The sequence below is a fragment of the Giraffa tippelskirchi genome, chromosome 1 (genome assembly GCF_054371585.1).
Source record: "Giraffa tippelskirchi isolate mGirTip1 chromosome 1, T2T-mGirTip1v1.2.pri, whole genome shotgun sequence".
NCBI classification, from domain to species: domain Eukaryota; kingdom Metazoa; phylum Chordata; class Mammalia; order Artiodactyla; family Giraffidae; genus Giraffa; species Giraffa tippelskirchi.
In genome coordinates this window covers 12,798,459-12,825,238 of record NC_137275.1, presented here as the reverse complement: position 1 = coordinate 12,825,238, position 26,780 = coordinate 12,798,459, and the positions used below count along the sequence as shown (strand labels likewise).

At 44.7% G+C, this 26,780-nt stretch overlaps 1 protein-coding gene and 1 long non-coding RNA gene across 4 annotated transcripts in view; one reads left to right on the top strand and one right to left on the bottom strand.

The window, feature by feature from the left end:
* STK32B (serine/threonine kinase 32B) overlaps window positions 1–26,780 on the bottom strand; it is a 375,768-nt gene that overhangs the window by 291,522 nt on the left and 57,466 nt on the right. The window lies entirely within an intron of this gene.
* Window positions 11,038–18,319, top strand: LOC145510063 (uncharacterized). The gene is made up of 2 exons (XR_014056654.1): window positions 11,038–12,164; window positions 15,908–18,319. It is a non-coding gene; the product is annotated as an uncharacterized LOC145510063 (long non-coding RNA).

Genomic DNA, 26,780 nt, shown 5'->3' with positions numbered 1-26,780 from the left:
CTCCAGTATTCTTGCCTGGAGAATCCCATGGACAGAGGAGCCTGGCAGGCTCCCTTCCATAGGGTCTAAAAGAGTCGGACATGACTGAAGCGACTTAGCAAGCAAGCATTGCCCTGTCTCATGTCTCTTTCACCATGTTTCTTGATGGGGCTCCCCATTCTTGCTGTCTATTGCCTTATTCCAGTATGCCTTATACCCCATCCCCACAGCACAACTTCAACAAAGTATGACTCTACCACTCGAGCCAATGGACAGTTTTCTGTCCCCCTTTTACTTGGTCACTCCATCCCTTTTGAAACATCTGCTTGTCTTCTATGGAAGTACACCTTCTCAATATTCCATGTCATGCATCAGTTCTTTTGCACATTCATCCTTTACCTCCCATCCATTAAATACTGGATTCCATCAAACCTCCATCCTACAACCTTCCTCTCCTCACTGGCTCCAAGGGCCAATAACTATCATCTAATGGCCAATAACTTTCCAGGCTGTGTGTACAGATTGATGCCGATCCCACAGTGACTCCTGGAGGCTTCCAAGTTACCCTGAACCATTTCAAAGGATCCAAAACAAAACCTAGGAGAGGGTGTGGAGAAAAGGGAACCCTCCTACACTGTTGGTGGGAATGCAAATTGCTGCAACCACTATGGAGGACAGATGAAGATTTCTCAAAAGACTAAATATAGAGTTGCCATATGATCCGTCAACTCCATTCTTGGGCATATATCCAGAAAAACTATAATCGAAAAGATAGATGCACCTCAGTGCCCACAGCAGAACTATTTACAACGGCCAAGACATGGAAGCAACCTAAATGTCCATCAACAAATGAATGGGTAAAGAAGATGTGGTACATACAATACAATGGAATATTACTCAGTCATTTTAAATAAGCAAAATAATTCCTTTTGCAGCAACATGGATGGACCTAGAGGTCATAATACTAAGGGAAGTAAGTCAGACAAAGAAAGACAAATATCATACAATATCACTTACGTGTATTCCCTTTGGGATTAACAGATACACACTACTATATATAAAATAGATAAACAACAAGGACCTACCATATTACACAGGGAACTATATTCAGTATCTTGTAATAACCTCTAATAGAATATATATACATATATATACACACACACAAACATATATATATAGATTGGTGCTTGCTAAGGGGCAGGCAGGTGAGAGGGATGGATCTGGAGTTTGGGATTAGCAGATGCAAACTGGTATATAGAGGATGGATAAACAACAAGGTCCTACTGTAGAGCACAGGGACCTATATTCAATATCCTGCGATAAACCATAATGGAGAAGAATATGAAAAAGAATGTGTGTGCGCGTATATATGGCTGAATATATATATATATATATATACATACATATGGCTGAATATATAACTGAATCACTTTGCTATGCACCTGAAACTAACACAATATTGTAACTCAAACATTTGTCATTGTTGTTCAGTCACTAAGTCATGTCCAACTCTTTACGGTCCCTTGGACTTCAGCTATCTGTCCTCTACTATCCTCCACTGTCCTCCACTATCTCCTGGAGTTTGCTCAAATCCATGTCCATTCAGTTGGTGATGCTATCTAACCACTGCATCCTCTGATAATCCTAAAGGAAATCAACCCTGAATATTCAATGGAAGGACTGATGCTGAAGCTGAAGCTCCAAATCAACCATATATCAACTACAAAAACCAAAGAAAGAAAGAAAGGAAGCAGGCCTAGGATGAGTGGTTCAACACTCATCTGACCTCATAAGCTCAAAGCCTGGAACTCATCCTTGAATCCTCTTTTTCCCAACTCCACACCTAATCCTTCACTAGGTGAGGTCCATTTCACCTCTTTACTGTCTCTCCCATCCATCTACCCTGTGGTCACCCTCTGGTCGAACCCACATCATTTCTCGCCTAGACAAACCACAGTGGTCTTCCAACATCCTCTGTCAGGAAGGAGGTCTTGCTCATCCTCTGCTTATACTCCTCCAAAGCCCCCCTCCATTGCTTTCAGGGAAAGGGGAATATTCCTCCCCATGGCCACGAGACTACAGTTGGGTCCTGTCACTTCTCCTGCTTCACCTCCCATCTCCATCCCCACACCCACTGAGCTCCAGACACAAGAGCTTTCTTTCTGTGCTGTGAGCAGCCATTCCTTGTGCCTTTAATGCTCTTTTTCTGGGCCCTACACTTGTTAACTCTGCTTTCTCTTCATTCTTCCACATCCAGAGAAGGTTGCCCTCATCCTCCAGAGTCTGCTCTCCTTGTTATACAGTCTCACATCATCCTGGGACTTTCCTCCCAAAGTCATCACCCTATATTGTTTTTTAAATGTATTTATTTGTTGGCTGCACCACACAGCTTGTGGGATCTCAGTTCTGGGACCAGGGATTGAACTGAGGCCACAGCAGTGAAATCTCTGAAAACAGAAAAAGTAGAATAGGTAGACTTACTTTTTTTTTTTGGCCATGCTGCAGGACATGCAGGATCTCAGTCTCAGACCAGGGATTGAACCTTCACCCCCTGCAGTGGAAGCTCAGAGTCTTTAACTACTAGACCACCAAGGAAGTCCCATTGTGTATTATTTTACATGCACCTGATTAATATCATTGATCTAGCATTAGACTCCATGTTCCCTGAGGTCAAAGGCCATTTTTATTTTTCTGTGGTGTCCCCACAGCTAGCAGGGAATTAGAACACAGTCATATTTAACAAATATTCATCAATTAAAGGGATAATTGAAAGCAGATCTCCATATTCATGGTGCCAAATGCAATCCCTGGTACATAATGTGCGTTTGGTAAATATTTCTGAATTAGATTGAATTACAGCCAGTTTCCAGTAACTAGGAAAGACATGCTATTTACAAAAGATGAAGTGAACTGATTAGTTCACTACATTATGAGGGCAAGGATGGGGGGAGGTGAACAAATACAATTAGCTCCCTATGTATTCAACTTAATGCCACGGAGGATAATTATGTTGAATTGTGTCCCTGCCAAACCAAAGTCAGAATCCAGTGTGCCATCTAACACCTAACGTGGTTAGAATAGAGAGACAAGGTTAATGGTTAACTTAGCAAAACCTGGGTTCTTTGACCTAGATTGGCTTCCTTTGTAAATAACTTGCCAGGAAAAGAAATTCTATTATTTTTTCCTCTTCCCCACTCATCAGAGCTCAAAGGAAGAGAGAAAAGTTAGGAGCTTGGCCTGCATGTGTGATGTGACCAGCAATGATATTATCAAGAGCTCCCAAGGTCCCAGGAGGCATTTGCCACCTGCCCCCAATTAGCAATAAACATCCCCACTTCCCTGCAGGCTCCACACTGCTTTGTGCTGCCATGGGTGTGCCGTTATTTCACCTGCTTACAAAGCCATTCCTCCAACACTCTTCATTTCAAGGAACACTCCTACCTGGCCTTTGACACATGGCCACATGCTCATGAAGGAGAGAAAAGTGATTTGTTCTCCACTCCCAACAAATCACTTACTTCTTAGTGCAATCTCAGAACCTTCCGTAGACATCTGTCCAGGGATCAGGAAACCCCAGCCTCAAGTCAGACTGCTTAGGTCTGTAACTCAACTCTGCCAAATGACCTTGGATGAGTCACTTGGCCTCCATGTGTCTCACTTACCCCATCTGTAAAATGGGACCAACAGTGCCTACCTTCCCTAAGAGCATAGAATAGCACCTGGCACACAGCAACTTCCCTACAGGACTTAGCTGTTTGTGTTGGGGATGAGGAACAATCCTCCCACTCTGCTGGGTTCTCCCAGGAGGGATATTTCACTGAACATTTGTGGCCTCTGGCCCCATCAAAGGTGGTGGGAGTTGTCCAGCAGTAAACTGGAACAGGAATTGCACTGGTGCATTTCTGCTTGCCCTGCGCTCTCTCTGGAATGGCTGCCTTTGGGGAGTAAGCTTTCCCTCTGCTCCTTCTTGCCAGAAGCGTTTCAGAGCCAGGCACCATGTAGGGGAGGTCTACAGGGTCCTGAGCCAATGCTGAACAGGTGGGTGAGCTTGGCTAATGCTGGGGTTCACAATCAGGGGGTCTTCGCTGCTGCCCTCCTGGGTCCCATTCTTCAATCCCACCTAGATCCCTTCTAGAGGTAAGGCTTGGTTCTCCACTGGCCTCCTCTTTTGTCTTGAAAATAACTGGAAGGAGCTTTAATTAATGAGCAAGCTGGCAAATGCCTAAAACTACTGCTTTCCTGGTGGAAAGTAGTTTTCAGACAGTAAAAGAATCTGCCTGCAATGCAGGAGACCCGGGTTCAATCCCTGGGTCAGGAAGATCCCTTGGAGAAGGAAATGGCAAGGCAACCCACTCCACTATTCTTGCCTCGAGAATTCCATGGACAGAGGAGCCTGGCGGGCTACAGTCCAAGGGGTTGCAAAGTCGGACATGACAGAGCGACTAACACACTGCTTTAGTAATTAGCATTATAATGTTGCAAATAAGCTCACTCATCCACATCCTCATGAAATGTGTATCATGGGTGTGGCAGTGGGAATCTAACATAAGGTACAGGGCAAATAGGTACCTATTTCATGTTTATTTGCTTATTGGTCTAGATTGGATTTAAGTGATTGAGCATATGACCTGGGTTTTCCAATTATTTGGCAACCCTCGGACCTGATATACGTATACTTACATAAAAGTGACTCCATGTATACACTGTGAATAAGGGAAGGGTTACACTTGGCTGATAAGCAGATTGAAATGGTTGTAATCGGTGAGTCCCAAGACAAAGATGGGTCCTAGAAATCACATTCTCACCTAGGGCTGTTGGCCCAGAGGAAAAGGAGTTGGATGGCTGGTGTGAGAGGGGTGATGAGTGGGTTTCTCAGGGTGACCACCTTGTCCTGGTTTGCCCAGAACTTCCCTGGTCCTGGCACTGAAGACCCTGCATCCCTGGGAACCCTGCAGTCCTGGGAAAACTGAAAGAGTTGATGACCTATAGGTTTCTAGATCATCAAACTCTCCCACCTGAAGAAGTCACGAGCGCTGTCAGAGTTGGCTGGGGGAACGGGAAGGTGAATTCTTGAAAAGCAGTGTCTGTTTGGACTTTCAAACACTTAGAAAGGACTTGGGTTGCCAAGGGTAACACTGTAATAAGTGCACTGTGAAAGTAGAAATAGCACGCTGCCAGCAAGAGGCAAAGCCAAAAGGTGCCAGTGACCTCACCCAAAAAGACGAGGGCAGGGACACCTGCCTGGAGGGCTGTCACATGGATGATGAAATGACACAGGAACCATGAAGTAACTAGCTGCCTGCCCTGCCAGGCCCAACTCGCCCTTTCTCTTTGACCAGGAAGCCTCAGGTCTGTTAGGTAGCAGTGTGGCTAGCCCCAAGCAGTGAATCACAGTTGATAGAATCCAGTGGGTTCATCAAGCTTCCCTGGAGGCTTGTTAAGCTAGATCATGGGCCCCCTTCTGAATTTCTGGGCAGGGGCCAGAGATATTGCATTTCCCAAGTTGAAAGTTCTCAGGTTATGCTGACTGTCCACTGGACACTTCTGTTCCCCATGGTCCTAGACACTCATGTAGCTGACAGTGACTTCATGACATAGGTTCAGTCAGTGAGATCTAAGCATATTAAGAGTGATATTCCTGGAAAAGCATATTTTCCTGATGAAAAGGGATAGTTATAGCTGGAGTGGTTCTTGAACCTGCTCACTCTTCCTCCATGAATAAGGATATGATGTCTGGAGCTACGGAAGCCATCTTGTGACTATGAGACAACAAACACAAGTAGAAGGCCAAGATATGGACACAGAAGCCACACCCTATTGTTGAGCCTCTGAAGCCATCTGAAGTCCACCTACCTCTGGACTTCTTATTGTATTAGAAAAAAGTACAAAACAGTCTTATTTGTTCAAGTCACTATGAGTCAGATTTGCTACTACTAGAAGCCAGAAGCATTTTTCTCTAAAATACAAAGACAATCACACAGTAGGAGCTTAGTAAATGCTATTTTGTTGTTGAATTTCCAGCCTCATTGTGATTTTTCTGAATGGCGGAACAACCATTGTTTGGGGTATAAACAGAGGGGCTAAGCTACCCGAATTTGAATTCTGGTTCCACCATGCACCAGCTGGGTGACCTTGGCAAAGTCACTTAACCTCTTTGTGTCTCAGTTTCTTCACTTACAAAATGAGTAAACTAAAATGCCTATCTAGGGTTGTCATTGGCTTCTTCGCAGGTGGCATTAGTGGTAAAGAATCTGCCTGTCAATGCAGGAGACGAAAGAGATGCAAGTTTGATCCCTGCATTGGGAAGATCCCCTGGAAAAGGAAATAGCAACTCACTCCAGTCCTCTTGCCTAGAAAATCCTATGGACAGAGGAACCTGGTGGGCTACAGTCCATGGGGTCGCAAAGAGTCAGACATAACTAAGCACACACACACACGCACATGCACACACACACACACATGAACACACAGGGTTGTCATTTGAATGGAGGTAAAGTATTTAGGATAATGCTGGGTCAGAAGTCATGCCTATCAATATTAAGTATCATTATCATTATTATTCTGTATCACTAGTTTTTCCCCACTTTTCACCTTTATGACACAACACTACTTTGATTAACTCATGACCAAACACTGCAGGGGTGATAAAGCGAGAACTGTATTAGTGCCTATTAACTACTGATGGTAATAATCACACTGAGTAAATTTGGTTGTTCTATCTTATGAACCAGTGGGTTCTTTTCTCATTTCCATCAGGCCAATTAGTTCTAATTAATTTCATAGCACTCTTTCAACATGCAATATTCATGAAGAAGCTTATTCTGAGGGCCAAGTGTGAATTTTTAAGATGGCTAGTTACTCTTTAAATAATCGCTAATGGAAAGTAAACCCCAATCAATATCCTATAAAAATACATAAAGCAAAGACAGTGAATAAATGTCCCCTTTTCTGTCTCTCTAAAAAGCTTGAAATTCTGGAGTTCATTCCTTTTACCACTAAACTTGGGCTGATCACACATGTGTAGGAAATTTCACGCCCTATGTCAGTGATGATTTCTGACATTATTTTAAAAATTGGAAGATCTGCCAGAATAGGCTCTATGATGTCCCTTGACAACAGGACAATAGTCTTCTCTGAGTCACCACTATCCACGCCTGCCCAGTTCACACATCCTCTGTTTCCTGCCTGACCCCATCAGTATCTGAGGTTTTGGTCACTGGACTGTGCTAGAAAAGAACCTATCTAATGGGGGAGATGGTAAGGTGCAGAGGTTGAAGGGAGGGCTTGGTGTTCCTCACTGCTAGCTTTAAACCTAAACCCACCATTTTTGCCATTGTGAACCTGAGGAAATAAATTAACTTCTCCATCCTTGATTTTCCCATCAGTAAAATGGGGGTAGTGACACCTACCTCCCCAAGTCAGAGTGAGGCCCATAGGCAGTGAGAGCAGAAGACTGATTCTGTAAACAGAAGCCACCCTGAATAGTATCAACTCAAATCCTTACAGTAGCTGTGAACCCTAAGCCTGGCCACTTAGCATCTCACGATCTGTTTATTCATCTCTTAAATAGGGTCATGCTCATTTGGTAGAATTTTTCTCAAGATAAGACTATTCCATAAGGCTGGAATAGCACATAAGGCTGGTGATTATTTGGTTTTGGTTTTGTCTTTCATTAGTGCAGAGACAGTGCACGTATCCAGGTAACTCCTTGAGAATGGGGCTGAGCCATGTTCATCCCTGAATCCCAGGCACCTGACAAGTAGCCCAGAGTAAGTCCTCAGTCAAGATAACTGAATACAGACACGAATGAATGAACTGTGCAATGGAGTAGGATATGAAGAAGGGGGCTCTCCAGGGACTAGGAAATGAGATCACTTTCTTTTAAGACACTACTGACCTCCATACAGAAAGAAGGGACAGCCTAGGTACAGCAGGCATCACCATGAAATGCTTCTATTAGTCACTTATTTAACAAATATTTATTGGGTGAAAAACTAGACATCTATTGAGTGGATGTATATAATTGTTAAAGTGACAGTGAGTGGGTGCTGTGTGCCAGGGCCTGCTCTAGGTACTGGGATCCAGCAGTGAACAGAATACAAATGACCCTCCATCCACAAAGGTGACCTTCTCACGCAAGGAGGCAAACAGCCCATCAATCTATAACTCATTGGTTGTTTGTTGTTGTTTAGTTGCTAAGTTGAGTCTGATTCTTTTATTACCCCATGGACTGTGGCCTGCCAGGCTCCTCTATCCTTGGGACTTCCCTGGAGTGGGTTGCCATTTTCTTCCCCGGGGGATCTTCTTGACCTAGGGATCAAACCCAGTCCTCCTGCACTGGCAGACATATTCTTTAATACTGAGCCACCTGGGAAGCCTCTTGGTATGAAGTGGTAAATTCTATGAAGAAAAATAAATTCATGTGTATTAGTTTCCTAGTGCTGCTATAACAAATTAAGTCACAAACACAGTGACTTGAGCAACACAAATTAATTATTTTAACAGCCCTGGAAGTCAGAAGTCTGACACAGTTCTCACTGGACTAAAATCAAGCAAGCTGAGTTCTTCCTAGAGGCTCTAGGGAATAATCCACTTCATTACCTTTCCCAGATCCTAGAGGTCACCTGCATTCCTTGGCTGAAGCCCCCACATCACTTCGATCTCCTTTTCCATCGTCACATCTCCTCTGACCCTCTTCTCTCCCTCTTTCCCTTATAAAGACCCTTGTGATTTCACTGTGTCCACAGGGTAATCCTTGATAACCTTTCCAACTCAAGATCTTGACTTCAACTGAATCTGCAAAGTCGCCTTTGGCATGCCATGCAGTATATACACAGCTCCAGGATTGAGACATGGTCATCTTTCAGTTCAGTCACTCAGTCATGTCCAACTCTTTGCGACCCCATGGACTGCAGCAGGCCAGGCATCCCTGTCCATCACCAACCCCCAGAGCCTACTCAAACTCATGTCCATTGAGTCCATGATGCCATCCAACCATCTCATCCTCTGTCATCCCCTTCTTCTCCCGCCTTCAATCTTTCCCAGCATCAGGGTCTTTTCCAATGAGACAGTTCTTGGCATCAGGTGGCCAAAGGATTGGAGTTTCAGCTTCAGCCTCAGTCCTTCCAATGAATATTCAGGACTGATTTCCTTTAGGATGGACTGGTTGGATCTCCTTGCAGCCCAAGGGACTCTCAAGAGTCTTCTCCAACACCACAGTTCAAAAACATCAATTCTTTGGTGCTCAGCTTTCTTTATAGTCCAGCTCTCACACCCATACATGACTACTGGAAAAACCATAGCTTTGACTAGATGGACCTTTGCTGGCAAAGTAATGTCTCTGCTTTTTAGTATGCTGTCTAGGTTGGTCATAGCTTTTCTTCCAAGGAGCAAGCATCTTTTAATTTCATGGCTGCAGTCACCATCTGCAGTGATTTTGGGTCATCTTTGGGGGCCCGTTATTCTGCCGACCCCACCAGAGAGAGGCATAAACAGTGACTATGTTGGGAGGAGAACAGGTGGTTCAGGGCAGGCCTTTAGAAGGAGAGAACAATTGAGCAGATCCTCAAGAAAGGCCATGCAAATATCCAGGGATGGTTACTGCAGGCAGAGTGAATAGCAAGTGCTGAGGTCCTCAGCAGGAATATGCATGGCGCTCTGCAAGAAGAGCAGGCAGGCAAGGGTGGCTGGAGTGCAACTGGAGAGGGACAGCAAACAGCAGACCTGGGGTCAGAAGGACGGTCAGGAGCTGGCCTTACAGGGACAGAGTAAGAGCTTTGGGAGATTTTTCTAAACATGGTAGGAAAGTACTAGAGAGTCCTGAGTAGAGAAAATAAAAAACTACAGTTGGGTGATGCTGGTTTAAGCCATTTGGAAATAAGCACATTTAGGTGTGATCTCAGGGAAACAAAACTGCCACATGATTGTAATTAAGGATGTGGAATCCCAGCACAATTATGTTACAGTTGGCTAAATAATCAGAAAAGATGAAGCAGGCACAAAGATTTTTAGGCCAGTAAAACTACTCCGTGTGATACCATAATAATGGGTACATGTCATGATACATTTGTCCAGATTCACAGAATGTACAACAAGAGTGAACCCTAATGAAGACTATGGACTTTGGGTGATACTGATGTGTCAGTTTCATTGGTTCACTGATTGTAACAAAAGTATGGCTATGGTGGGGGAGGTGATAATGAGGGAGGCTGTGCATGCGAGGTAGCAGAGACACATGGGAAGTCTCTGTACCTTCCCCTCAATTTTGCTATAAACCGTGAAAGGCTCTAAAAGAAAACAGTCTCAAATTAAAAAAAAAAAAAAAAAGAGAGTGACCAGCCAGCAGCCCAGGAAAGGGAGAAGCAATGTAAGCATGTAGCAGAGTTGGTCCAGTCTGTCCACATGTGGGAAGCAGGGACAGGACAGTCTCATTATGAGATTCAGGTCTGCTCTCACATCTGCTTTCACATCTGTGTCTATGGCTTGCTTATCCTGATGGGAGAAGGGGACCTCAGAGGTGACAGGGCTCTGCTCACAAGGAGCTCAGGCCTCGCAGGAGACATGACTGGATTCTGCAGACACCTAAGCAGAGTGCTGATGCAGTAGCTGTTAGGACCAATGTCACAGAGAGGGACTCCCTCCATCCTGTGGGGACAGTCAGGGAAAGTTTTGAAAAGCACAAAACCTTGAGTGTGGGTCTGAGGAATAACAAGAGTTCTCCAGGGGGTGAGAAGAAGAAGTAGGGATTTCAAGAAAAGTTACAAGGAAAACAAACACCCAGAGGCAGGAAACAGCAGGATGAGTTCTCGGAACAGGAGGACCGGGTTATGAGCGTTAAGGCATGAGTAGGGTGGGGATGAAAGCAGGAGAAGATGGGGATGACAGAGGATGAGATGGTCGGATGCCATCACTGACTCAATGGACATGAGTTTGAGCAAACTCCGGGAGATGGTGAAGGACAGGGAAGCCTGGTGTGCTGCAGTCCACGGGGTCACAAAGAGTCAGACATGACTGAGCGACAGAACAACAATGGGGTGGGGTTAGGAGGGTTAACCCACCAGATCACTAAACATCTCTTCAGGATAAGGATGCATCTGGCCTCCACAGGGGCTTTTTAGGAAAAGCACTGCCCAGGGGGATCCTGTCCCTTTATTTATCAAGCCATTGAGTCCTTGGGATTCAGCCTCTTTCTGGTAGAATCAGAGCGCTGATTCTGGTAGAGTGGAACCAGCTGTGGGACAGGAAGGCTTTAGTTATTTCCAGCTGTGCAACCTTGGACAAAATGTGATGTCTGTGCCAGCTCCGCACAATGATTCAAAGAGAAATCTTGCATGATTTCATTGTTCAGTCCTTAAGTCGTGTCCTTCTTTGTGACCCCATGGACTACAGAATGCCAGGCTCCCCTGTACTTCACTATTTCTTGGAGTTTGGTCACACTCATGTCCATTGAGTCAGTGATGCCATCCAACCATCTCGTCCTCTGTCAGCCCCTTCTCCTCCTGCCTTCAATCTTTCCCAGCATCAAGGCCTTTTCCAATGAGACAGTTCTTCGCATCAGGTGGCCAAAGTACTGGAGCTTCAGCTTCAGCATCAGTCCTTCCAATGAATATTTAGGACTAATTTCCTTTAGAATTGACTGGTTTGATCTCCTTGCAGTCCAAGGGACTCTCAAGAGTCTTATCCAACACCACAGTTCAAAAGCATCAATTCTTCAGCACTCAGCTTTCTTTATGGTCCAACTCTGATATCTGTACATGACTACTGGAAAAAGCATAGCTTTGACTGTATGGACCTACAACATGACCATTTCTCCTGGAAACCAAGCTCTCAATTTCCTGATTTTTGACAAAGGAGCAAAAACATTTCAATGGAGGGAGGACAGCCTTTCAATAAGTGACACTTGAACAATTGGACATCCATGGGCAAGGAAATGACCCTCAACCCAGGTCAGGGCTAGAGTCTGGCAGGGGGCAGGGTCAGGTCACTGATGGACTGACTTGGAACAGGAGACAGCCTGCCGCGAGGTCTGAGGAAGAGCTCGCACAGCAACAAGATAGATCTGCAGACACTTTGAAGTTGAAAAGTTTGGGACAAGGATTTAAGGGGCTGCCACTTTCACTGTGAAAGAGAAATCAGTCTCTTTGATGAAGGCAAGTGGGGACGATGGACACAGAGGTTCAAAGAAGGTAAGAGAGAGAAAGCCAGGGATGGCATCTTGGATGGCCCCAGAACCTGAACAGACCCATACAGCCCAACAGCTTCACAAAAGCCACATTGGGCCAGGCAGCAGGACAGTCAACTCAGCATCCTCTGCCCAACACCCACCTTGGTCCCAGGCCTGCCCAAACTCTTGCCTGCCATCAAATGCTGCTACAGCAGCCCCCACCCCCAGTGACCTCTACCTTCAGCAAGGTCCTCCAACTCTGGATTCTCACACTTGACTTTGAGGGTTTAGGGGCAGAGACCTGCCCCATGAACCTCCACACCCCCAGTTCCCAGCCCAGGGCCTGTCCTACACACAGAGGAAGGGCCTGTATTGGTTTTCCATGCTGTGCAATATCACACATTTAGCAGCTTAATATAACACCCACTCATTAGCCCACAGATCTGTAGTTCAGAAAACTGAGTGAAAGCAAGTGGGTTCTCTGCTTAGGATCTCACGAGGCCAAAATCAACGTGTTGGCTGGGCTGCTTTTATTGGAAATTCTAGGGGAAGAAACAGCCTCCTAACTCATCAAGGTTGTTGGCAGGATTCAGTTCCTCATGGTTGTAGGATGGTGGTCCCGTCTCTTTCCTGGCTGCGAACCAGGAGTTTTCTAAGCATCTGGAGGCTCCTAATATCACCACAAATGTTTCTTATGCATCTGCCCTCTCTTACTGTCCTTTCTGTAACCAGTTGGAGAAATCTCTCTGCTTTTAGAGGGCTCCTGTGACTAGGTTTGATGTACTTAGATAAGCTTCTTCTTGCAATACAACATGACATATTCACAGGAGTGGAGTGGGGGCCAGGATGCTTTGTGGAGCCATCTTAAAATTCTGCCTCCTATAGGGCCAAATAAATGATAAGTTCATTGTTGTGAACTGCTAAAGACTGGAGATGGCCCCCAAAACACACACGCATGCACAGACACACATACACACATGCATACATGCATGTGGGGGCACACACACAATTTTATTCCCTTTCTAGCCTAATGCAAACCAGATTAATGAGATGAGAAGCCTCATTGAAATGCTTTATATCCATGGCCTCTGGTTTCCCTTGGGGTTAAGAAGATCTGTTTATTTTGTATTTTCTTCCTGACCTTCATGGAGATCTGATTCTATTTTAGGCCCTGGGGCAGAACAAACCAAACTGGGTCCCAGCCATCCAGGCTCTGCCCATCAGGAGAGTAACTGGCACTGCCCAAGTGGAGGAAAGAGCCAGAGGCATGGGGGGCGGGCAGAGAGGGGACTGGCCACCCCCTCCAACGGCTCTGGGTGGCTCCAGAGCTCAGAAAGCACTGATGGCTTTTAAGGAGAGTTGGGATTATACAGCTCTTGGCAACCTTTGCCACCTAGACATCTGAGGAACTCAAAGACTTCAGGATGTTTTCTCTGTGAGAGAGCCAGGTTCTATAATTCAAAGAAGGGTTTGATTTCCGAGTGGATGGGCTACATGGCAGCTCCCCTGGCCTACAGACTGGAGGGATAATGACATTTTGGCAGAAGCAGGGCATGAGAGAACACCTTCTTGAGGAGGCAAAGTGTGGGTTTACTTCATCTGTCTCCTCCCCACTCCTGTGAAAATCAAACAAGATCACACACAGAAAGGCGTAAGGCCAGAGCTCAACACATGCTAGGTGACCAATGAATGGTAGCAGGATGAGGGGGATGATGACAATGATGACATGACTGATGCTATGGGCTGGATGTGCCCCCTAGCATTCGCACGCTGAAGTCCCTGGAGCCTTCGTGCTTGTGCTCAGTCGTGTCCAACTCTTTGCGACCCCATGGACTGTAGCCGCCAGGCTCCTCTGTCCATGGGATTCTCCAGGCAAGAAAGCTGGAGTTGGTTGCCATTTCCTACTCCACCCTGGAACCTTAGATGTGACTTAACTGGAGAAATGGCGTTCTAAGAGAAGATGAAGGTCAAAGAAGGTCACTGAAAGTGTTAATTGCTCAGTCGTATCTGACTCCTTGTGACCCGCAGGGACTGTAGCCCGCCAGGCTCCTCCGTCCATGGGATTCTCCAGCCAAGAATGCTGGAGTGGGTTGCCATTTCCTTCTCCAGGGGATCTTCCCGACCAAGGGATCGAACCCAAGTCTCCTGCATTGCAGGCAGATTCTTTACTGTCTGAGCCACCAGGGAAGCCCAAAATAAGGGCACTAGAGTAGGCTTTAATCCAATATGACTGATGTTCTCACAAGAAGAGATTAGGATACAGACATGCACAGAAGGGAGACCACGTGAGGACACAGGGAGAAAGGCAGCTATAGAAGCAACCAACCCTGCTGACTCGATTTCAGATCTTTCAGCCTCCAGGACAGTGAGGACATAAATTAGGGTAGTTTAAGGCCCCTAGTCCATGGTGCTTTGTTATGGCGGCCCAAGCAGACTTATACAATAACGATGATGGTGTTGATAATTATTAGAAAAGCACAGGACTGTGAGACATGAGGGACCCCGGGTTGTAAAGGGAAAGCTCTGTGACTCATCCCTCATCACCCACTGCAGTGTGGACCCAGGAAAGAGAGGCCAGGAGACATGTGGCATCTGGACAAGAGAGTCAGAGGGTCTCAACTGGAGCTAAGACAGGAGGAAGGAAAGGGATACAAATCAGCAGAACACTGGAAGTGGACACAGAGGATGGGAGGTGTGGACATAGTGACAATTCTGGATCCCAGGATGGGTTGCTGACTAGATATGGACAGCAGAGTTCCCAGTGGAGGCAGAGACTAGAGGAGACAGACAATTTGTAGGGAAAGATGGAGACTTTGGTTTGGGGCCTGTGTGCTTGAGAGGCCTGTGGTGATAAAGAGACGGCAGGAGGACCCAGCAGAGAGGAACTGGCGAGAGGGTACTGAAATAAATGATCGTGTATTAAAACAACCACCTATGAAGGAAAGAGAAAGCATGAAAACTTTAAGGACATATGAAGTCTGTGTCCCCCAAAAAGCAACTTTCGTAGTTCAAGTCACCACATTAGTCTCAGAACATACAAACATGCTATTTGAAATTTGTGAAGTCATATATGATCTTACATCCCCATGTTTATAAGCTGAGGGCACACATTCAGAACTGAGACTGTCCTTATCTCATTTATTTTGAAAATGGTACTTTTGGAAACAGCATCATACAGTCACAACACAAATTGCTCCATCGCTGAGCATATGCTCAGGTTTTGTCAGATTCTTGGAAAGAGATAAAACCTTGAGAACAGCAATCTGAAAAAAACTGACAATATCTGAGAGAAAAAGAAAAGGAAATGAAAGCTTTCTGGAAATCTCATGCCTCCCACCGTCCAGCTGAGCTCCAACGTCTGTCAGATATTTGCTGAGAAAAAGACCAAACCATTTCTTTTTTTTTTTGTCCCTTTTGTAGAAATGGCAACTGCTCCAATACCAAGACCAAAGCGGATCAGATCTGTCAGGTAGCAGGCTGGATGTTCTCTGTAAATCATCTCTAATTTTCACAGTGACTTTCAAAGGGAGTAAAATTATTGTTCCCATTTTGCAGACACAGAAGCAAAGGCCCAGAAAGGTTAGGGGAGCCTCAGGTCCCACAGTGCCGCGGGGAGGGCCTGGGGCTGGAGTCCAGTGTGTGTGTTCAGTCATTTCAGTTGTATCTGACTCTTTGCGACCCCATGGACTCTAGCCCGCTAGGCTCTTCTGGCTGTGGAATTCTCCAGGCAAGAATACTGGAGTGGATTGCCGTTTCCTCCTCCAGGTGATCTTCCCCACCCAGGGATCGAACCCTGGTCTCCTGTGTCTCCTGAATTGGCAGGCGAGTTCTTTATCACTAGCACCACCTGGGAAGTCCTGGAGTTGGGGACCTGCACCAAAGTCCAAGTTGGGAGCAGCTGTGACAGCTGAGAAATCTGCTGACCCAGAGGTTACATGTGCTCCTACCCTTCTGTGAGCCTTCCCAGCTACCAGAATGTCAACCTGCTCATTTCTAAAATGGAGAGACCTTCGCACACAGGACAAGGCGCAGAAAGTGTTTACTGAACTGTGGGAACAACACCAAACTCAGAGCCTGCCTAGGCGAAGGGATGGGGCAAGTTCACCATCATCAAGACTGCCTACAGCATGCAATCCTGCAAGAAGGGGGAAACTGGCTGTGGGGATAAAATTATCCACATCTTCCTCTTCTGTGTGCAGAGCACAGGCACACAGAGTCAGTGTGCACAGGTACCCAGTACACCTGGGCTGTCACAATCTCATGGCATGTGGGGAGTGGGGAAGACGATTAGTAAAACAAGGTCTCCAAAGGCTCCTGGGATGAGCGTGGGGAGGTGATGATGAAAGAGAGGTTGAGAAGCCGTGGCCAGCCGTGACCAGCCTAGCTGGGGAGGAGGAAGGACACAGCGCCGTTTGGCTAAGCGTTTGGAGCAGTCACACTGGTCGTTCGTGAACGAGTATTTGCTGTAAGAGAGAAGCCACCTGTGTCCAGCTAGGCGCTCAGGGAGGAACAGTGACCATAACCGGTCCTCCTTTCTGTGGAATTTACATTCTAACCAGAAGATGGAGAGGAAGTTAGCAGATAACTAGGATAACAACAGCAGGTGGCGATAAGCTGCATAAAGGAAGTCAAGTGGAGCTGGAGTCAGCTGCTCGTGGGGAGGGGTCCCTCCACAGGTGGGCAGGGCAGGCCTCTCTGAGCAGGTGGCTTCTGAAATAGAACCTGGAGGGAGAGAAGCCCTTAGCTCTGTGGGAACAGAGCAGCACATGCATCTGTGCTCGGCACAGGGAACAGCATGTGCAAAGGTCCTGGGGCAGGAACAAGTTTGGTGTTTCTGTTGTTGCTCAGTCATGTATGACTCTTTGTGACCCCATGGACTGCAGCACGCTAGGCTTCCCTGTCCATCACTATCTCTTGGAGTGTGCTCAAATTCATGTCCATTGAGTCAGTGATGCCATCCAACCATCTCATCCTCTGCTGCTCTCTCCTTGTTAATTGGACATGGTGTTTCTGAGGACCTGACAAAACACTGTGTCTGCAGTGGGACTGATAGGAAGGGCAGTTGGGGGTGAACTGAAGTCAGAGAAGCAGGTGGGCCCCTCGGGCCAGTGTTTTAGAGCTTGGAGTGTATTTAAAAGCAGGGGGTGCTATGGAGGAGTCCCAAGCAGGAACAGTATGTGACCCCACTTAGATTTCCAGACGATCCCTTTTGCTGCCTGTGGCATGTGATAGGTTGGGAGCGAACTCAGAAAGGGGGTGTGGGTTAAGAAGCTGCTGCAGCCACATCAATCGTCCAATGTCTGAGATCACTCAGCCCCAGGCCTGGCTCTCAGCCCTAACGGTGAGGAGCTCACCACTCTCTTCACTCTCTATATGAGGGAGCCAAGACCCCGACACGCCAGGAACCTTGCCCATGGGACAAAGGTGCAGAGGGGGAGGCCCAGGACTTGAACCCAGGCTAGTCCAGCTCCAGAGCCTGAGCCTGAAGCTGCCAGGTCCACAGCACCATGCGTAAGGATGTGCACTGGCCCGGGTAGCCGTGGCAGCTGGGAAAAGAAAGAGATCAGAGGCCAGAGGGAATTAACAGAAATGGCACAAGTGAAGGTCAAAGATGCGGCAAGCACCAGCCACATCGGGACACCCCCACCACAAGCCCTCTTCTTCCAGAAGCAGGTGGAAGCCCCTGTCTCTGAGGGTCTCTGGCACAGACACCAGAGTAAGTGAGACAGCCCTCTCTGCTTTCCTGAGAAAAGAAAGAGATTCCAACTCTAAAGTTGAGCTTCCAGCTCTAAAAGTTGAGCTTCCGGCTCTAAAAGTCTCTTCCCGTCCTCCTGCAAGATGCTGGCCGGCCATGTTTGCAGGCAGAACAGAATCAGCTGTCGAACTTGCAGGGCTTAGTCTAAAGTGAAAGCGCTTATCCCTTGTTGAAATATTATTAAACATTTCAAGACGGTGACAGAGCATCAAACCAAGTGTGGTGCCCTTCTGAGGGTGCAGCCCTGGACGACTGCCCAGGTCCCATGCCGTGGAGCTGGCCTTGCTTGCCAGTAACGGGTGGAGAACATACTGTGTGTGTGTGTGTGTGTGTGTGTGTGTGTGTGTGTGCGCCCGCGCAAGCACACATGCACGTGTGCATGTGCGTGTGGTATATTTCAGAATCAATAAATGTTCAAAGCAGAACATTTATGTTATTATCATTGGAATCCATTCCATTTCAATCTGACAGTCTGTGTCTCTTGCTTAATGAAAGAAAACCAAAGGAAGAGGATTAAGATCAGACAAGTCCTGCCACCAGACAATTTACATTCTTACAAAACTCCAGGGAGGCTGCTATTGTGTCCTATGTTACAATTAAGGTAACTGAAGCTCAGAGAGATTAATTAATACCATCAATTTCTCATAGATAATAATGCTTCATGCTTGCATCATTCTTGCTGGTTCAAAAAGCATTTCACCCTTGTCTGATCTTCACAGCACCCAGGGAGAAGGACAGAGCAGAGACACTTGTCCTTGATTTAATAGGAGCCAAGTCTCTTGGCCAAGTTCCCGCAACCAGCCGAGCCCTAGCACCATACTAGGAACCAGCCCACGGACTGGTCTACGGCCACCCCTCAGGACCAGAAGTCCTTGCACTGCTTCTCCGCACGGGAGCTGGTTTCTCCGCACACACCTGAGAAATGGGTTACGGCTCTGGATACACTTTTCGAATTGGCCATGAGGAAGCTCAGATCTGCGTGGGGACTTTAGTAGGGACACATTTCCAGCTTTGCCCTGGTGCTGTTTCTGCCCCATCCCTGCTCTCCTTCCTTGTCATCGCATGTATCTTCATCTGTGCTGCTTTCTTATACTTCCAGTGCCTGCCAAGACAACTTATATCTTCCCTTGAATATGGCAGGAAAGCAATTTTTCAAGCTCACACGCATGTGTCTCCCTCACCAACTCTGATCCTTCTCAGGGCCTGGGGCTGTTTGGGAAAGCTGATGGGGCAAGGAGTGGAATGGGGTTGGGCTCAATTGGCCAACTGTGTGCAGATCAGCACATGAGGCCCCGGGGGCATCCTAAGGACGGGGTTGAGGTGGGGGGCTGGGAGGGGCGTGGAGGCTTGGGTGGGGGGTGATGTGGTCTCCCATTTCGAAGGTAAAGCAACTTGACAACACTAACCAATGACACAGGACGGCCTGAGATGTGACGCTCACAGAGACCCACCCGTGAGCATCCCCCAAATCCCAGCACCTCTAACCAAATTCAATCATGATTTCACCATGATCCTTGACAATCCATCTCAGGTAGCCTCCAGCTACCCACCCCCTCCCATGGAGGGCAGGTTTCTGGCAACTTATGACCTCATAAAGTAGTCAGAACAGGTGACATCTCCCCAACTTGGTTCATTAATGTGGGGTCAGGGGTTTGGAGGAGCTGGGGCTGCTGAGTAATCCCAGCAAAATGCCAGGCTCAACTTGGGACATGCATCACACCTCTGCTCACGGAATAACGAGCCCGCACTGCTCCCAATTAAGGCATCACATCCCTCCGGCCGCCAGTTCTGCAGGAGGCACGGCGTGTTCTACAGGAGATGCGCTTCCTCTGTCCTCCTGTCTCTCTGTTTATTGGAAGACAGGAGGGAGTTCTTTGAAAAGACTGGAACTCACAAGTGAGTCCTATGTCTCTACGCAGGAACTCCTTTTAAAAGAGAACCTGATGTTTAATAAAAACACTCTAGAGAAAAGATGTCAGAAACATCTGTTATCTATTCATCAGTTACATATTTACAGGGAGTTTATTCTTTGATGTTGTCAGTGCTGTGTGTTGAGACACAGGAACAAACAGGACAGACAGCATCCCTATCTTCCAAGAGCCTAAAATCAAAGAGGAACCTGACGTTCAACAGGAATTTCACCTGTATTGAGCCCAAGTACTGAAGGCTACATGAAGATGCATCACATTAAAGAATATACCTGGGTGTAGGGAAGGCTCCTCTGAGGAAGTGAACTTGACACTGAGACCAGAGGAGGCACAGGGGTTGGGAAATATTGGGAGGAAAGGCAGGAGGGGTGGAAGAAGGAGGAGAGTGTGAGAGATTATTCCAAGCAAATGAACGAGCAGGGTCAAAGATGCTGAAATGGAGGTGAAGGGAGCAGAGGCAAAAGATGATACTGGAGACGAAGCAGGGGCAGGCCATGCTGAGCTTCTAAGGTTAGATAAAGATGTTATTCTTCATCCTGAGGGCAATGAGGATCCTATAGGGCTCTGAGAGGCAGAGGGGGGGTGTGTTTGGGTGTATGTGCATATGTATCTTAGAAGGAGGGGAGATATGATCTTAGCAAGATGGCTCATCCATCAAATGGACTAGGCTATGCTGTGTAACCAGTAAGCCCCAAAACTTGATGGGTTTTAACAAAAGTTGTTTGTTTTGTCACTCGTGCTACTTGCCCACACAGATCAGCCGATGGCCCCCTCTACTGCGCTCGTTCAGGGACCCAGGCTGACCGAGGCTCCATCGGACCTCGGTATTGTACTCCTTTGGTTGTCTCTCTCTTTCCTGAAAACCAGCCTATCTGTCTGTTTTGTCCACACCCTTCTCCTCAGGGCCCAGCATGCAGAAAGCATTCAATCACAACTACTGAATAAATAAATGTTGAGCACTTCATTCAGTCACAGTCATCTGTCAACCCCAAGAGCCTGCCAAGAGTCTTCCTTCCCCACGCTGGGACTTTTCTTCCCCAGCTCTTTATGAACCCCACTCATGGTTCCTTTTTCCAATCGCAGACCTCGCCTTCACAGAGAGACTTTCTCAGACTACCTTCGTGATGTCAACTTTATATGCCAACGTGACTGGGTGTGATACCCAGGTATTTTGTCCAACATTATTCTGGAAGTGTGTCTGTGAGGGTGTTTTGGATGAAAGTAACAGCTGAATTGGTAGAAATGAATAAAGCAGATTGCCCTCCTCAGTGTGGGTGGGCCTCATCCAATTCAGTTGAGGGCCTGAACGGAACAAAAATCTAACTTTTTGAGAAATAGGAGAACACGCGAATTAACTGCTGTGAGCTGGGAAATCAGTCTTTCCACCTTCAGACTTTAACTGAAACATCAGCTTTTTTAGACCTCAAGCCTGCTAACCTTCAGGCTAAAACTTATACCATCAACTCTCCAGGGTCTCCAGTCTTCTGATGGCAGGTCTTGAGACTTCTCAGGCCTCCATGATTGCATGAGCCAATATAACAAACCCCTTTATCTAGCCAACCATCTACCCATCCACCCATCCTATTGCTTCTGTTTCTCTGTATTCCTTGACTAATACAACACTATAGCTGACATTACTGCTACCCTACTCATCTTTCTCTCCTTACCATCACAATGCATGCACTGCAAACACCTACATCTCTTTGATGGAGGGCTTTCCCTGGTTATGGGACTCTGCTCTGCCCTGCAGGCAGCTGATAAATGCCCCAAACTGAAAGTACCCTGGGGGAACCTTCAACCAGTGACTGGTGAGCATGGGTGGATCAACATCCCATGTCCCTTGGATACAAGTATGGGATGACACTAAGGTGTGCTACACACCACTTCCCAAAGTCTACGGGTGCCCAGAGAGGTGACTCCACTGGATAACACAAGCCTTACTGGATGCCTTCCCTTCCCTGCCTCACGTGACCTCCCCTCCATGTTTCCTGGAATCGCCTTCTAAGCAAACTGCTTGCACGTGGATCCTTGTCGCAGGCTCTACTTCTACAGAAACCCAAACTAACTAAGACAAACCCCATCAAGGAGGTCCACACACATCATTTTCTATTACAGGACCCTGTACGCTTCCTTCCTGGCATATATAACATTCTCTCATTTTTTTATGTATTCATTTGTTAGCTCACTGTCTCGTCTGTAATAAGTGCACTTGACTATCTTCATTTCCCTTGTGCCAAGTGTGAACTAGTTGTTCAATACATATTTAATAACATCTGTCCGGTAAAGGATGAAGGAAGGAACTAACCCTGGACATGTGCCTTCTCCTTCCCAGACCCCAGCTCCCTCACCAGGAAAGTGAGGCCATTGTGCATGGCACCTGGAAGGCTGCTTCTGGCTTTACATTCTGAGATCCAGAGCCATCAGGGGCTGGCAGGATAATGAAGTGCATGGTTTTGTTGCCGGACAAGGCTCTGGGTAAGGACGTAGCTTCGGTCTGCATTAATTTGACAAGGAAGCTGGCGAGAGCGTGGCAATTAGGAGGGAAGAAAAAGGCAGAGGGAAAAATCTTTTTTAGAGGTGGTCTTTGGCAAGCTAATGATGGCGTGCAGCCTGGTGCAGAAAGAACATTGGAAGTGTTTGCATGTAAATTGCCTTTTAAGGTTTCCATTCTTCAAGACTAATGAGTGTTTCAGATTTAAACATAGCTGTTCTCTCCTAATTACTGTTTTAGTCATTCTCCTGTTTGTCCCCCTGATTTCCACTTGTGAGTCTAGGATGGAGACCAATGAGCCCACTTCCTGGGGTCAAAGACTCACAGCATCGGCAGATTTAAGGTTTGCAGGTGATCCTGAAGCATACTGCGGTGGTTACAGAAGTAGAAATATAATATTGCACATATGAAAAATAACAATAATAAAGTTTCATTTAAAAAAAAAAAAGAAAATTGCTGCTCTAAGAGGTAGAGCAGTTCCCCAGATCACACACCTAAAACTGGTAGGTTTGGGCTTCAAATCCAGGTATGCGTGGATTTCTGTGTTTTCCATCACCAGATCTGTTAGTCATTTAAAAAACAGTTATAATTCTCAGGGGTAGAAAAGCTTTAAATTGCAAGCCACTGACTCACAATAGCAAGAAATGGAAGTGAATGAATAAAAGCATAGGCCACTACCAAATAAAAAGCAACTTATATAATTTTTAAAGAACTATACATGACAACTAAATGCAATGTGTGATTCTGAACAGGCTCCTGAACTGTGAAAATTTTTTCCTTATGAAAGACACTAGTGGAACCACTGACAAAGTATGAATAAACTCCATTGACTTAAAACAAAAGATGTGTAATGCCAAATGAACTTGAACTTGATTCACTCACTCTGCAAGTCACTTGACTGATTGACATATAAAAGACTCAAGAGAAAGTCTGAAGAAGCCTATATTGCTCAGGAAGTAGAATCTACAATTAATTATATTGTCACAAATAAGTCTTTAGGTCCCAATGGCCTCTTCCACTGAAGTATGGAAGAACACCAAAATTAGGCAAATTCTTCTAGAAAATAGAAAAAGGGAAAACATTTCCCAATGTGTTTCATGAGATCAGCATTATTTTGACACCAAAACATGAGAAGAACATTATAAGAAAGGAAAATTACAGGTCAATCTGATTCACGAACATAGATGCAAAAATCCTAAACAAAATATTAGCTGACTAAATCCTGCTATAAGGTTACTATAACAGGGCCAGATTCAGTTTATCTCAGAAATGTAAGATTAAAGACATTAACAGATGAAGAGAAAAAAAGGCACTTGAAATAATTTTAATTAACACATTAAAAGCATCTGATAAAATCCAATACCAATTCACGACAAAACATAGTAAATTTAGGAGTAAACTTCCTTTAATCTGCTAAAGAGTATTTACAAAAGAAATTATACCTAATGGTTAAATATTTAAATAAATTGGGAAAGAAGCAAAATGCTTATCACCATTTCTATTCAACCTCTACTAGGTCCTAAATAATTTCTTGGGCTCAAAAAGAAATAAAAGGTACAAGGTTTAGAAAAAAATATATAAAACATCCTTGTTCACAGAAAACATAATTAGATATGTAAAAAGTCAAAAATAACCTACAGAAAAACTAAGGTATTTAATAAGTAATTTTAGAAAGGACACCAGATATGACATCAATATACAAAAAGCAATTGTATTCCTATGTGTCATTTTATTTTATTTTATTTTTTTTAATAAATTTATTTATTTTAGTTGGGGGCTAATTACTTTACAATATTGTAGTGGTTTTTGCCATACATTGACATGAATCAGCCATGGGTTTACATGTCATTTTAAAAATAACATTCAAATAGCATCATACACTTAAAACATCTATAATGCTTAACTGTAATTATACAATTAAACATCTAGAATGTTTAATTATATACAGATTTTTGCATATCTACAAAATGTGTAAGAGCTCTACAAGTCCTGCTAAGAGAAACAGAATGACTATAGAGGGATATACCAGGCTCATGGATCGGAAGACTCAGATGATGTTATGATGACTCAGTTGACTCAGAAGACTGAGAAGACTCTGATGATGAGGATGTTAATGGTCCTCCAAATTTACTTATTTAGTTGACAAAATCCCAGCCATTTTTTTAAAGGAAACTGACTACCTGTTCCTATGATCATATGGAACTACAAAGGACCAAGACTAGCCAAGGCAATCCCGTGAAAGAATGATAGAGACATTAAAATGCCATTATCTAAAGTTACAAAGTTAGGGGAATTAAGGAAATATGTTATTGGCATATGGACTGACAAACAGAGCCATGAAATAGAGGGTGACACCAAAAACAGACAGATACACACACAGTCAATTCCTTTAAGACAAGCTTTTGGCAGGTTATTGAAGAATGGACTCCAATGTGACCATGCTACCCTATATCCATGACATGGGGAAGTCCCCTCTCACAAGTCTGGGGTTGACCATTGGCCTTTCTCTGGCCAAACGGATGATAGGAAATGTGATATACACAGAGATTCAAAAGCCCTTTCACATTATGACTTTCTCTTCCCTCTTAGAACCCAGAGAACATGTGAACCAGCCAGGCTATCTTGCTGTAAGATGACAAACCACATGAAAAGATGCCCCAGTCCACCCAGGGGTTGGTTGCAGATGTATAAGTGAGTTTCAGCCCAAATTGCTGACATGCAGAATTGTGACCAAAATAAATGGCAGTTGTCTTAAGTGAATAAAATGATTTTGATAGTTTTTGTTATACAGTAATAGAAAACTTCACAATGGCCTTTTTAATACACATACTGGGTAAACTAGAAATAAATATTATCCCCTCCTCCCCGTCCCCATAAATAAAATTAATTTCAGATGGATGGAAAATCAAAAGGTAAAAATATAAACCTTCAAAAGGTTACATAGGAAAAAAATAGTGGGGACTTATAAGACTTTTTAAAGAATATTGGAATTTTAAGAAAATTCTTAAAAAAATTTTTTTTAATATTTTTTAAATATTGGGGACTTAAAAAGATATTTTTTAAACAGGGAACAAGATATGTCTAACTCTATAAAGGATAAACTTATTATGTTAGCTACATTCAAGTAACAACTTCTGTTCACTAAAAGATACCAGTAAGAGAATGAAAAAGCCAAAGTGTAAGAAAAAATCTGCAATGTATCTATGTGAGAAATGATCATTTTTCAAAATATATCAAGAACACCTAAAAATCAGTAAGAAGAGAACCCAATTTGAGAAATAATTGGTAAAAGACCAGAAAAGATATTTCATAAAATGAGTATCAAAATAGCCAATATGCAGATGAAAATGCTCTCAATGTCATCAGACATCAGGGTGATATAAACTGAAAACACAAAATGGATTATCACTTATCACTGCACATTCAACAGAATTTCTAAAATTATAAACAATGACAGTGCTGAATATTGGCAAAGATGCGTGAAAATTAGAATTCTCGTATATCTCAATGCAAATATAAATTGGTAAAAACACTTTGGAAATGATTTGACAGTGCCAATCAGAGCAAACCATCTGCATATAACCTAGCAATCCACTTCAAAGTACACATCCCCAAACTTACAGGTACCACCCAAAATACATGTTCAAGACATATATACAAGATTTGTTCCAGTCCCAACTGGAAACAACTCAAATTCCATCAATAGCCAAAAGGATACACTGCAATATAATCAAACACTGAAATATAAACACCAATTAGAATCAACAATCTACAACTACATTAAATGATATAAGTAATCCTAAGAAATACAATGTCAAATGAAAAAGTCACATGCAAAAGAAGATACATCATGGGTCTACACTAAAAACTTCCCCCAAAACCTGGGGGAAGAAATGAAGTGATGAAGTCAAGGCGATGGTTATCTTTGGGAGCAGGTGAGTGGGAGAAACCCTGGGGTCAGGGAGAGACACAGGCTATGGTCCTTGAGGTCAGGAGTTTTTTTTCTACTTTTTTTTCTTTCCTTCTTTTCTGCAAGAGACTCAGTTACTTTTATTTTTTTATGGTGAGAACACTCAATATAAGATCTACTTTCTTCACCCATTTTTAAGTGTACAATATATTACTCACTCTATGTACAATATTGTACAGCAGATCCCTAGAGCTTACTCATCTTGCTTAATTGAAACTTTATGCCTACTGATTAGTAATACCCCATTTCCACCTCCTCTCAGCCCCTGGCAACTACCATTTCACTCTTTGATTGTGTGAATTTGACCATTTTAGGTTAACTCATATAAAAGGAATCATGCAATATTTATCTTCCTGTGACTGGCTTATTTCATTAAGCATAATGTACTCAAAATATATCCAAGCTATTATATATTTTACAATTTCCTTCCTTTTCAAGGCCAAATAGAATTCCAATGTATGTATGTACATGTGTGTATTTGTGTGTGTGTGTGT